Genomic DNA, 13,767 nt, shown 5'->3' with positions numbered 1-13,767 from the left:
AAGTTCTTACAATGAAAGTTAAATTTTTATATATTTCTAAGTAGTTTAAATATATTTTAAAGGTATTTTATCCTCTTTCATTCTTTGAAAATTCATTAATGCCTTACAGAAACTGGTTTGTTGTGCTGACTTTATATCCTGCTACTTTATGAAAAAGATTATAAGATGTAATAATTTTCTGGTTGGTTTATTAACATATTTTAGGCATAGGATTTGTCATCTCCAAATAGTTATATTTTAAATTCTAGCTTTCCTATTTTTATTCATTATATCCCTTTTCTTCTATTGCTTTGGCTAAGACTTCATGCATTACATCAAACAATGGTAGAGACAGAGATATCATTATCTTGTGTCAGATTTTTGTGCAATGTTTCTAGTTTTTCTACATTTAGTATAATATTAACTGTAGCTCTGTTATATGTGTACTGTATTATCTACATTATTACATATATGTATGTATATATGTATATATATAATTCCTAATTTATTTGTGAATCATACTCAACAGATAAATACATCTTATTTTTATTACTGTCAACTATATCCTTACTATGGTTTTGGATCCTGGCAGATGTTGAACTTGTATAGTGTCGATAGTGGGTACTAATAATTACGTGAAAAAAGAAAGGATGTAGAAGACAAAAGAGTAAAATATGAAAGAAAGCAAAAAAATGTTCAATGCTAGAAAAACTTTTTAAAAATTACATAATAATTTTAAAAAGAGAAAGAAAAGCCATGAAATCCCTGTCAAGAAAGACAGAAATATAAATGGTAGGAGCACAAAAGTTTAAATAAGAGAGTTAATAAAAAAGGATGAGAAATAAAAAATGGAATAGAAAACTTCATAGCATTAGTGAGTGCTTATTTCTAGTAGAGATGACTATTTCTTTTACCCTATCATTTGTTTTCTGTATGTTTGTGTACTTTTTCCCCCTTTCATTTTGTAGCCAGTCCTGCAATGTTTGGCATGTTAAATCAGTGTATCCTTCATGCTGAGAGAAGCTGCTACTAGGGATGCCCCTCTTGGAGTAATTCCAGCCTGAGTAGCTTCAGACCACCACATCCTTTTCTACTGAGTAGATAAAATTGTTGCACTCCCTATAACCAATCAAACCTTTGAGCAAGTGTGGGAGTCACAGCAAGTCCAATGTATTTCAGGCTAGATTTTTCTCTACTCTTACTAGATAAATTTAAGCTGGTTTTGTTATCCAGAGTTCTTGCCTTGCAAAATTTACAAGTGTCAGTAAGATTGCATCAGGTTCAGCACACTTCTTCAATTTCCATGTTTCTGCCTCGGCAGTGGCCATGAGGACACACCTCCATGCATCTTTGTTTCCAACAACATCATAGCACTCATATAATATACCAGAGGTTTCTATACATAACTTGTTACCCAACTAGACTCTCTCCAGCATGCCATCCTTCTCTTGCCCATGGCCAGAATAAGATTGAACCCCCTTGGTAGTTACCATTAGCCCAACCATGTGTCAGTGGGTGGCTGGTCCTACTTGCTTCTTCCATGGAGAATTTCATAGTGTGAACCTGGTCTTCATGGTATAAACTTTTCTTTTATCTTTTTAATCATGTTTATGGAATGCATTTGCATTCTCACATGTTATGCTTCATGTTTAAGTGAGGGCACTGCTGGGCAATCTCTGTTAGCCTGTATTTGACTGCTTATTGATGTCACCCCATAGTCTCTACTCTTCTAGAGTAAGGACATGAACATAGGACATTAAAAAAATTTTGATTTGTCCCATCATGGGTCAGTGATAGAATTCCTCCCTGGGGCTAGAGCAGGATCAGTTTTTCCTGAGTGAATTATGGGTGACACTCGACCTAGTTGATCACTGGCTTATGTTTTAATTCTGGCTTGTTCAGGATCCCTTCAGTCTGGAAGTGGTTGAAGTTAGAGACCCCAGGGCTTTCACTAACCTGTCATCCACCAGTTCTCCCATGACATTATTCTGCTGAACATTATTCTGCTGGTGGGGACGTTACCTTGATCATCTTTGGGGAATAACTCCTTTCTGGGCTGAAGTCCCTGCTGCCAGTGTATAAGATAGAGGTCCATATATAGTCCAGTTTCAAGTCCGTGAGGGTCTTCTGGAAGGCCTCCTTTAGCAGTTTTCTATCAAAGCAGGTAGGCAACAACTAGCTGATAGCCTTCTCTTTGATTTCTTGAATGGCTTCCCCTACTTCATGCTCATTGTAATATGCATATGTACAGTCAATATGTTAATATCCAGCATCAATGGCCATCTTCACAGCTTCCTTAACTTTGCCTGAGGGAGACTGGGGGAGACAATGTGCATCTTGGCTTTGGTCCTGAGCTCCACGAAGGTGGACATGGTTGCTGTTGAAAACTCCCACACAGAGCAGATGGGTGTCCAGATATGATAATATTAAGGACTGAAGTGTAAGGTACATTCCATAACTATCAGCTACATTGTCATCAAATGAAATAGAAATACAAACTGACCAGCAAACTCTTAAAAGTTTTAACATATTCACAGTGCAAAATAAAATTGTTTCTGTCCTTTATAAACAATCAGCCAGTTCAATTTTACATCAAGACAAGAGCAGTCATTAACATAAAATATATACCTTCTCAACTAATAGAACATCATCTTACTAGCAAATATGGAGACTGACTCTCAGAGAAGTCAACACTAAGAATCCATCAATGTAGAGTGGAACAGTGTAAATATGAATCACAGTTGTAAACCTACTCTTAGTCCTCCACACTAAATTTGATATAGTACTAGGTTGCTAGGTCAAGAGAATATAATAGTTCTATATTTTTTCATTTGTTCTGTTTTTATAGAGTTGCCCTAATTCATAGTTGCTTAACAAAAACATATCAAATTCATCAAGCTGAGCGGGTCTGTGTTAAACCTCATTGAATAAAACATGCCACAGGGACTGGCTTTCACTCTTCAATAGCTGGTTCTTTAAAATACAGATATACTTGTCAAGCCTGCAGAAGGCAGTGTAGGGTCACCAGAATGTAGGATGATAAATTTAGAAGGCACAATGCATTTGATAGAATGAACTTACAGCAGCGAGATGAAGTTTAACAGAAAAACATGTGGCCCTGATTTGAAGTTCAAAAGATAATTTTCTAAGTACAGGACATAACTGCTCAAAGATGAGACCATTTTTCTTCTGAATGTAATATATGGGTTGGTCGTCAGGAATGAAGAGAGTTCACGGAAAGGTCCAAGATTTTATATGACCACAAACTCAAGATGAGCCAACAGTGTTGCTCTGATACTAAAAAAGAAAGTGTACTTTCAGCCTGTACTAATTTACATATAGCAATATCAAAGGAAGTTAAAAACACAGATCTAAAGGATGGTCCCTGGGTCTGGGCCCCAACTTTAATAGGGCTTCCATAAAGGCTAGCCTTCAGGAAAACATGCTGAAACAATATCCTGGCTAAGGGTTTACTCAGCCATGCATTCATCAAACAGGCAAGTGCATGTTCTGAGACAGAACTGTACGTAATGAACAGGGTCAAAGTGTGTTCTTCAGATTCAAGAGTTTTAAACCTTCAAAAGATGACCTGCATGTTGGGCAATGAAGAACTGAAGGAAAAGGGGGCATGGCTTTCACATATGTAAAGGTGTTTTGGATATGGTTTGAGTGTTTCCTCCAAGGGTTTATGTGTTGGAATTTAATCCATCTAGGTAATTCAGAGTGTAACAACTTAAATAACTGATATTTTGAGCAGGGATGATGGGGAAGAAATGAACATTAGAAAAATCCATTGGAATTCTTCCTACCTTGACTTTGTAAGTCAAAGATGATAAATCGAAACAAAAAGATATTTCTCTTTCTCTATCTCTTTCTCTCTCTACTTTCTCACTCCTTCTCTCTTTCCCTCTCAAACTACTTGCATTAGAATGCCTGTACATTGTTAGAAATCTGCCAGTGAGCAAACCATTCAGACACAGACCTTTGATCCTTTAAAATGGTGATTAATATAATCATGTCTTTATAAAGTTAAGTAGTCTCATACTTTATCTCTAGTGTAGAATGCTAAATAAACTAATACAGATAGAATAACCCTTTTAAGTATGATTCCATTTATGCTAGTCACAGAGGAAAAAATAAAAATGATCTTATCCTTTATATTGATATACAGGTAATGGCTAATCTCCCATTATTAAGAAATCTCTTAATAATAAAATACTCTCCGTCCTGGATCACAAATACAAGTATTGGCAATCAACCTGTAACCTTTTCAGATCAACTCCCAATCCTCAAGAGAAAGTGTAGTTTCTGATGTCCCTTCACCTTTTTTTTTTTTTTTTTTTTTTTTTTAACTTTGAGCTGCCAAGACATGACCAACTGTTCTCCTATTTGGTCTCAGATCTCACCACTGAATGAGTGAAGGCTTGTCATTCCTTGAAATGTCACTCCCAGCCTTTTGGCATGTCTTTGTTCTAATGTAGAGTATGATATCATATGAACAGGTTGCATGGATATTTGCTCTCTGAATTTTATGTATATAAAAAGAGTGCCTGTGAAATAGATATCCAATATATCCAAAGTAGGTATCCAAACATTATCTTAAAAAATGTCTAGAATTTATAATATTTTCAGTGTATTCACACACATTTGACTGCTCAGAGGGAAGTACAGATCAGAAAAACTTCAAGTAATTTTTTGAGGAGAAAATTTTTAGTGATTTAATCGTGAGACATCAAATTTATATCACCAAAACCTGAGGATCACTTTTATCTCTGCACCTAGATGCTTCCATTGTGTAGGAATCATTCTGGTAAATCTTAGAGCTGTTTTCCAATTGTAAACTTTAATGTTTCTATATTTGGTCTGGGGAAAAGGAAGCTACATCCATGTGGTTATCTTCAATGAATAACTGAAGGATTTCAGGGAGGTTATATTGATATGTTCACAATGATGATACTGTCTGAATATTGTGTGCATTACCGTTCTTTTCTTTATTTTCTGTTTTTTAATACATGAATGCAAATTTGTTTTGATAAAATCTACCCTTCACTCCTTATATCAACCTCATCAAGATTTCTTTCATGTATCTCCCTTCTAACTTCAGAGCATCACTTTATTCTGTGTGTGTGTGTGTGTGTGTGTGTGTGTGTGTGTGTGTGTGTGTATGTAAGCTACAGGATCAATTTAATGTTGCCCAAATACATGTGGGCAGAGGACTACCTACTATAGCCTGTACATGTGTGCATCTTACCAGGGGTTCCATTCCTAAAGAAAACTGACTTTCTTTGCCCAGAAGCCATCACCTACCTGCAGCTTCTTAAGGAGTAGGGACTTCTAGTTCAACTCACCCATGCTGGAAGATTTACAAGACTTATCTTGTGCAAGTCTTGTTTGAGCAACCATAGTTGCTGATATTTCACAAGTACAACTTTCTGTTGTGTCCAGATGATACTATTTCATAGCAGTCCTACCCATCCTCTGGCTCTTAATGAGCTCTGCATTCCCTTTTCAATTATGTCTCTCAGGCTTGAAAAATGGGGTATATGATAGATGGCCTATTCAAGATTAGCCCTCTAGTCATTTTTATCATCTGTGGTCCTCTGTGTGTTCTTCAAAAAGAAACTTTTCCAGTGAAGATCAAGAGCTGGACTGTTCTATGCATATAAGGAAAAATATTTAGAAAGCAATCTGTTATTACAGCATATAAAGACTATGAACTGATAAGTTCAGTTGGAGGTATGTGATGCCTATGTTCAAGGTGTAGGTCAAAGGGTTCTAAGAGACCCTTAGTCTATTGCTATTGTGCTTGGTTGTCCACCAAAACAGGAGGGGAAGAAATGATTGTGAATATACCACACGTTTTGATCACAGGGTTTGAAGAAATCAAGTGAGTACTTAGAAAAGCTCTCATGGCCAGCTTGTATAATGTCTCCGGTTATATGCAGACTTCTGGGAGAGAAAAAGCATCAATAGTTCTATCCAGCTATTAGATTTGCAAGCTACTATAACAACTCAAGCTGAAAAAAATCTACCCACTTGAGCTCTAGTAGGGCAGAAGTAGGTAGCCAGCATGTACTTGCCTGGATTTAAGGTTCACTCAGTAGGGTAGGAGTCAGTGCTGGCACTGGAAAGCTGACTATAGACCTTTCACTAGAGTTCATGAACCCTAAGCAAGGCTCCACACTACTTTCTAAAGGATGTTTTGAATATTGTCTTTCCTTTGCTGGATTTTGTCTTATGTTTTGAGTACAACAACAACAATAAAAGAAATACTTACTAAGTATTAAATGTCGAGGAATACAAAGATTTTTTCTTAAGGCATTGAACAAAGCCAATTACTTTTCCCTCATAGTATATTTACTAGCTCTAAAAAGTACAAAGACTCTCATTATGTAGAAATACTATGAAAGGAATAAAAGTAAGGGTCAGGAAAAATTCGTAACAAGTGAAATTAACTTTTATACTACCCTGAATAATAAATAATATATGCTGGCAACTTTGAATATTATGAAAAAGCTTAGCATTTATCAAAAATCCCTAGTAAATTTGATGTTTGAATTTATCTTTAAGAATGTCAAATTATAATAATAATAGCCTGCTTGAATTTTCATTTCCTTTTCCTTAATACACTAAACAGCATTATTAAAACTGTAAAGCACGACCTAAGTTATTATTAGAACCTATGTTGCTGTCTGACTGTCTGCCTATCTAACATCTACCTGCCTTTCTATTTATATTTTATGTTTATAACTCCAAGTGCCTCAGTAGTGCTTTACACTACAGCGTCACAAGGGTGATAGAGGATAGTGTTGCAAATCTTTCTCCCTGTCCTGTATTGCTAACTTGCAGTGAAGTAAATAACTAAATGTACACTTAATTTCCTTCTTTCTCTTTCATAGTGTGGATTTCTTTTCTCTCTTTTTTTTTTTCCTTTTTTAATTTAAATTTTAAATAAGGTTGTTTTACATGTCAATCCCAGTTCCCTCACCCTCCCATCTTCCCTACCTCCCCCACCAAATCCCAGCCTATGCCCTTTCTGCTCCCTAGGGAGGGTGAGGCCTTCCATGGAGAGTCTGAAATTCCATTTGGGGCAGGGCCTAGGCCCTCTGCCATGTGTCTAAGCTGAGAAAGTATCCTTCTATGTAGTATAGGCTCCTGTCAGAATGGCTAAAATAAAAAAAAAAAACACCAATGACAGTTTATGCTGGAGAGGATGTGGAGAAAGGGCATACTCGTGCACTGCTGATGGGAGTGCAAACTCCTACAGCCACTTTGGAAATCAGTATGGCAGTTCCTCAGGCAAATGGGAATCTGTCTACCTTATGATCCAGTAGATCGAGTACATGCACTCTTAGGATATACCCAAAAGATGAACATTCTTACAAGGACATCTGTTCAACTTTGTTTATAGTAGCATTATTTGTAATAGCCATAACCTGGAAGCAACCTAGATGCCCCTCAACTGAATAATGGATGGAGAAAATGTGGTACATTTACCCAATGGAGTACTACACAGTGGAAAACCACAATGGAATCCTGATATTCTCAGGGAAATTGATGGAACTAGAAGAAACTACCCTGAGGTAAGGTAACCTAGTCACAAAAAGACAAACACGGTATGTACTCACTCATATATGGATGGATTTTAGACATAGAGCAAAGGATCACCAGCCTACAGTACAACTCTTCATTTCAAACAATGCAAAATAAAAACAGAAATTATACTCAATGCAGAGTGCCTTAAAGAAGAGCCTAGGTCCTGCTCCAAATGATATGACAGATTTTGAAGACTCTCCATTAAAGTCTGCTCCGTAAGGAGCAGAAAAGGATGGCATGAGGGTTGGTGGCAGGAACAGGGGAGGATGGAAGGGTACAGGAACTGAGACTGGCATGTAAAACAAGCTTGTATCAAATTTAAATTTAAAAAAATACCAAAAAAAAAAAAAAAAAAAAAAAACAAGGAAAGAAAGAAATAAGGAAGGAAGGAAGAAGGAAAGAAAGAAAAAAACAAAGCATCTCTACGAGTTCAAATGCCCTTCCTGTAAGAATTCAGGCATTATGCTGCCCTGCCTCTATCACCTGGCAAAATGCACTCTGGCAGTGCTCTGGTCATTCAAGAGTTACATGATTGCATAGTCTGCAAGCAAGTGCAAAAGACCCTGTTAAAAGAAAGACTCCTGCCCACTTCTCTCTTTCCTGCTATCATTCCTTATCTCTTTTCTGCTGTTCCCCTGGGGCAGAGAGGACTTTTCCTGGCTCCCTCTTCTCTTTGTCCTTTCTCTGTCTCTGTGTCTTTTTCCTCCTCTCTCCCCCTCCCTTTCTAATAAAACTTTTCACTTAAGCTCTCTCTGCCTGCCTGTCATGTTTGTCTCTCCACCTCAGTCACCATCACATGCCATGGAATCCACCAAGAACCCCTTGCACTTGCTACAGTTTTCAAAAGTTTTGTGTGTAAGTTCCAAGTGAGGCAACTCCGAAACTTACAAAGCAAGGCCTAAGTAGAGGCCTAGGGAAGCCCATGGCCACCAGCCACTTAGCCAGTCAGAGCTGCAGTCCTTGTGGCCTGAGGATTGAGGTACAAACTAAAGCATCTTCCATGCTAAAGGGTTCCAGGCTCTCAACCTCAGGCAGCATGCTTTAGTCCCTCCATAAGCAACTCATTTTAGTAAATGTCTACTTGTGTGTGAAACAGAATGCATGCTGCCTTGCTTACCTCTGCATCCTCCCCCCTTGCTATAACTATCAATTCTGTTGCTCCTGCAGGAGACAAAACACTTTAAATCTCTTTGATTTGCTTGATCAGAGCACTCTAATTAAAAACAACTGCTGTGGGAGATCCTGCTACCAGATATAGAGCAACAAGATATAGCCACTGAGAAGCCAACTTCTCCAGTTTGGTATTTGCTGGGTATCACAGCCTGTGGTATTCAAGCACCCACAGATGTACTCCAAGGTAATAAAGAGAAAACCTGAAAGTAGCGGGACTTAGGAAAAATTCTTACGAGAGGGTTACTAGACTTTTCTATCTGAGGGGAAAAATAAGTAAGTACACACTGCTGATAAACTAAGGAAAAGGAAAAGCCCACACTTTTTTTATGGTATCCATTTCTTTTACTTCAACTTAAATCATCTGTCTTCCTTAACAATCTCTCTTTACATACAAACGTCTCTCTCCTGTCCAGTTACAGTTACATATTTCTGTATTAAGAAGCACAGCTACCCTTCTCATTTACAAAGCTCATTCACCATCCAGCATTTTCTAGGTATAGCTCTTTCATGTAGTAGCAGCTCTTTCACACACTTTCCATCTCACACTGCATGCACACCCACTTCTTCTATACCATTCATCATTCTTTCATCTGTCCCATGCTTTCATTTTTTCATGATTTTCTTCTCTCACACTTCTCTCTGCCATGGCAGCCTTCAGCGTTTCTCTGCCTTGCCATTGCTCCCCTATCGTAGCTGCCCCTCTGCTGCTCCTGCCTTCTGCCTCTCACTCTCTCCCTCACTGCCCAACTTTGGACAATTATAAGTTATATTTTTAGGGCCTGACCCTTTATCAAAACCCAAGAGAAGTTATGTAGTTTATATCAGGCTAGGAATGTGACAACAACCTGTCAGTGAGTAAACATGGCCTTGCATATAGTCCTAAGTTGGTGAGGGTTTTCAGACAGTAAACAATTGGCTGAACCTTGAGGTTGGGGAGTAAGTGTAGACTGAAGTTGCTTCAAACTCTGACTTTGAATCAGCAGTGGATACCCCATTGCTGTTGGGAATGCAAACTTGTAGAGCTGCTTTGCAATTTCTCTGAAAATTGGGACTCAATCGACCTCAAATCCCAGCAATACTACTCTTGGGCATGCATCCATAGGATGCACACTCATACCACAATAATGCAAGCCTTTACACATGGTAGAAAGTGCCCTTACTTGTTCATCTTGCTGGTCCATCTCTTTGACTTTAAAACTCAAATCTTGTTTGTGCATGTGTGTTTGGGTGTTGTTATTCTTTGAGAAATACAAATTTATTGATAATTTGTAATTACTAAAACACTATTGAAATTCAAAGAACACAAAATGGAATCGTGATGAAGATAATGAAGAGTCAAACGTTTTATTTTAATTGATGATTTAATCAATTATTATTTTTCACAACCCAATCACAGTTTTCCCTCTCTTCCTCTCTTCCCACTCAACTCCCCCTAAACTCCTCTCTATCCTGATCCATTCCTCCTCTTTTGTCTTTAGAAAAGGGAAGGCTTCCTATGTATATCAGCCAACCAGGTCTTATTCCAGATTTTAGAGTGATCACCTTGAGTTTCTCTCCATTTAGTTTGTTGATGGCTGTTGGTTTACTGTATATTGCTTTTAGTGTTTTTAGGAATGTTCCTGTTATCACTGATCTCTCCAAGACATTTATCATGAAGGGGTGTTGGATTTTGTCAAAGGCTTTCTCATCATATAATGAGAGGACCACATGGTTTTTCTTTTTCAGTTTGTTTATATGGTGGGTTACCTTGACAGATTTTCATACATTGAACCATCCCCTCATTCCTGGGATAAAGCCACCTCAGTCAGAGTGGATGATTTCTCTGATGTGTTCTTGGATTAGATTTGTCAGTATTTTATTGAGTATTTTTGCATCGATGTTCATGAGGGATATTGGTTTGTAGTTCTCTTTCTTGGTTTGTCTTTGTGTGGCTTGGGTACCAAGATAATGATAGCCTCTTAAAAAAGAATTTGGCAATGAACTAAAAAAGAATTTGGCAATTAACCTTCTGTTTCTACTGAGGAGTATTGGTATTAGCTCTTCTTTGAATTTCTGGTAGAATTCTGAGCTGGCCATGGGCCTTTTATGTCTGGGAGACTTTTGATGACTCTTTCTATTTCAATAGGGGATATAGGTCTATTTAAATTGCATATTTGTTCTTTAATTTTGTTGATATCTATCCAGAAAATTGTCCATTTTTTCTCCTTTAAATTTTCTAATTTTGTGAGCACAAGTTTTCAAAATATAACCAAAAAAGCCTCTGGATTTCCTCAGTGTCTCTTGTTTTGTTCCCTTTTCATTTCTAATTTGGTTAATTTGCATGTTCTCTCTTTCTCTCTTTCTTTTGGTTAGCTTAGATAAAGGTTTGTCTATCTTGCTGATTTTCTGGGAGAACAAACTCTTGATTCTTTGCATTGCTTCCTTTTTTATTGAATTCAGCTCTCAATTTGATTATTTCCTTGCCTCTACTCTTCAGGGGTGAGTTTGCTTCTTCTTGTAATAGAGCTTTCAGTTGTGCTGTTAATTCTTTAATGTGACTATTCTCTAGTTTTTTCCATGTGGGCACTTAGTACTATGAATTTTACTCTTAGCATTGCTTTCAAAGTGTCACATAAGTTTGGCTATGTTGTGTCTTCATGAGGTTTTATGTGAGATTTGAGTTTTAGTAATGTTTCTTTTACAAATGTGGGTGTCTTTGTATTTGGGTCATAGATGTTCAGAATTGAGACTTCATTCTGATTGATATTTCCCATGAAGTATATGAGATGACTTTCTTCATTCCTTTTTATTGATTTTAGTTGTTAGGATAGCGACACCTGCTTGTGTCTTGGATCAATTTGATTGGAAAATATTTTACCAACCCTTAACTTAGAGGTAGCATTTGTCTTTGAAGTTGAGCTGTGTTTCTTATATGCAGCAAAGGATGGATTCTGTCTTAGCATCCATTTTGTTAACTTGTGTCTTTTTATAGGCCAATTAAAACCACTAACATTGAGGGAAATTAGGACCATTGTTTTTTAATTCTTGTTTGTTTTGGTTTTGTTGTTAGAGAGGGTACCCAGTGTAGAATTTCTCCCCCACTTTTTCTTTTGGCTTCTGGTAAAGTGGGATTATCTATTGTCTATCTCTTTGTAGTGTAGTTAACTTTCTTGTCTTGGGGTTTTCTTTCCATAACTTTCTGTAGGGCTGAATTTGTGGATATGTATTGTGTAAATCTGGATTTGTCATGGAATATCTTGTTTTCTCCACCTATAGTGATTGAGAGGTTTTCTGCGTATAGTAGCCTGGGCTGGCATCTGTGTTCTAGTGTTTGTAGAACATCTGTCCAAGACCTTCTGGCTTTCAGAGTTTCCATGAAGAAGTCAGGTGTAATTCTGATAGGTCTGCCTTTAAATGTTACTAGGCCTTTTTCCTTCACTTGTCTTAACATTCTTTCCTTATTTGTTTGGTGTTTTGATTATTAAGTGGCAAGGGAACTTTTAGTTTGGTCTAGTCTATTTGGTGTTCAGTCAGCTTCTTGTACTTTCATAGGCATGTCCTTTGTCAAGTTGGGAAAAGTTTTCTTCTATGATTTTGTTGAATATGTTTTCTGAGACTTTGAGCTTAGTTTCTTCATCTTCTTTTATTATTAGATTTGGTCTTTTCATGGTGTCTCATATTTCCTGGATATACTGTGTTAGGGATTTTTTGGATATAAGATTTTCTTTGGTCGATGAATCTACTTTCTCTAATTTATCTTCAGCACCTGAGATTCTCTCTTCAATCTCTTGTATTCTGTTGGTTATGCTTGCATCTGTAGTTCCTGATCCTTTACCCAGCTTTTCTATTTCCAGCATTCCTTCAGTTTATATTTTCTTTATTGTTTCGGTTTCAGTTTTCAGGTGTTCAATTGTTTGAATTGTTTCCTTCATCTGTTTGATTATTATATTTTGGCTTTCTTTAAGAGATTTGTTGATTTCTTGCATTTTTTGGGGGGGGTTCTTCCTTCTTTAAGGGATCTTCTCATATCCTATTTGAGGGTGTCTATCATTTTCATGACGTTGTTTTGAAGGTCATTCTCTTTTGCTTCATCTGCATTGGGATGTTCAGGTCTTGCTGCTGTAGAATCTGTAGACTCTAGCAGTGTCATATAAGTCTTTCTGTTGTTGGATGTGCTCTTATACTATCTTCTTCACATCTCTTCTTTCAGTGAGTTCAGGTGTGGTCTTTCCATCTTCTAGTGATAATGGGTTCAAGGCTCTTTTCTCTACTTTGTCCTGCTGGGAGCAAGGGCAAGATAGGAATGGTGACCGATGATAGATGCTTTGTTCTCTCTCCAGCTCCCTCTGGGGGATTCAGTGGTAGGAAGAATCTGGCCACAGCAGGTCAGGGTACTCAAACAGGGTTAGTTGGGCTGGAGGATTTGACATGACCTCTCTCTCTACCAGAGGGTCAAGGGGTAAAACAGGAAAGGTGACCCATGTAGGATGCTTTGTTTTGCCCCCAGGTTCCTCTAGGGTGTTCACTCACTGAATCTTCGTATTGTTCTATTTGGTCCCATTTTATTTATTTCAGCTCTGTTTGATCATTTAGTGCCTTCTACTCCTCTTGGGTATGCTTTTGTTGTTTTAGAGCATTCATGTTTGTTGTTAAGTTGCTAATATGAGATCTCTTCAAATACTTTATGAATTCCCTTAGTGCTATGAAACATCCTCCTAACAGCAGTTGCTTTGTGTATTATCTGTCTGGGTCTGTTGTACATTCTTTTTCATTGAATTTTATACAGTTTTACATTTCTTCTTTTATTTCTCCCTTGACCCAGTGGTTACTCAGGAGATAGTTGTTCAGTTTCCATGAGTTTGTAGGCTTTCTGTTGTTTCTGTTTTTTGAAATCCAACTTTAATCTGTGGTGAACTGATAAAGTACAGGAGGTTATTTCAGTTATCTTGTATCTGTTGAAAATTGTTTCATGATCGAGTATATGGTTAATTGTGTTTGGGTGAAGTGTTCTGTAAATACCCATTAGGTATTTCAGTCATA

The 13,767-nt window shown here is 37.4% G+C and overlaps 1 pseudogene; it reads right to left on the bottom strand.

Moving 5' to 3' along the window:
- Positions 1–1,791: 1,791 nt before the first annotated feature.
- On the bottom strand, positions 1,792–2,351 carry LOC127214201 (aldose reductase-related protein 2-like; annotated as a pseudogene).
- Positions 2,352–13,767: the final 11,416 nt, after the last annotated feature.

This window comes from Phodopus roborovskii, unplaced genomic scaffold, assembly GCF_943737965.1.
Source record: "Phodopus roborovskii unplaced genomic scaffold, PHOROB, whole genome shotgun sequence".
Lineage (NCBI taxonomy): Eukaryota > Metazoa > Chordata > Mammalia > Rodentia > Cricetidae > Phodopus > Phodopus roborovskii.
This window is presented reverse-complemented; position numbering and strand designations above follow the sequence as displayed.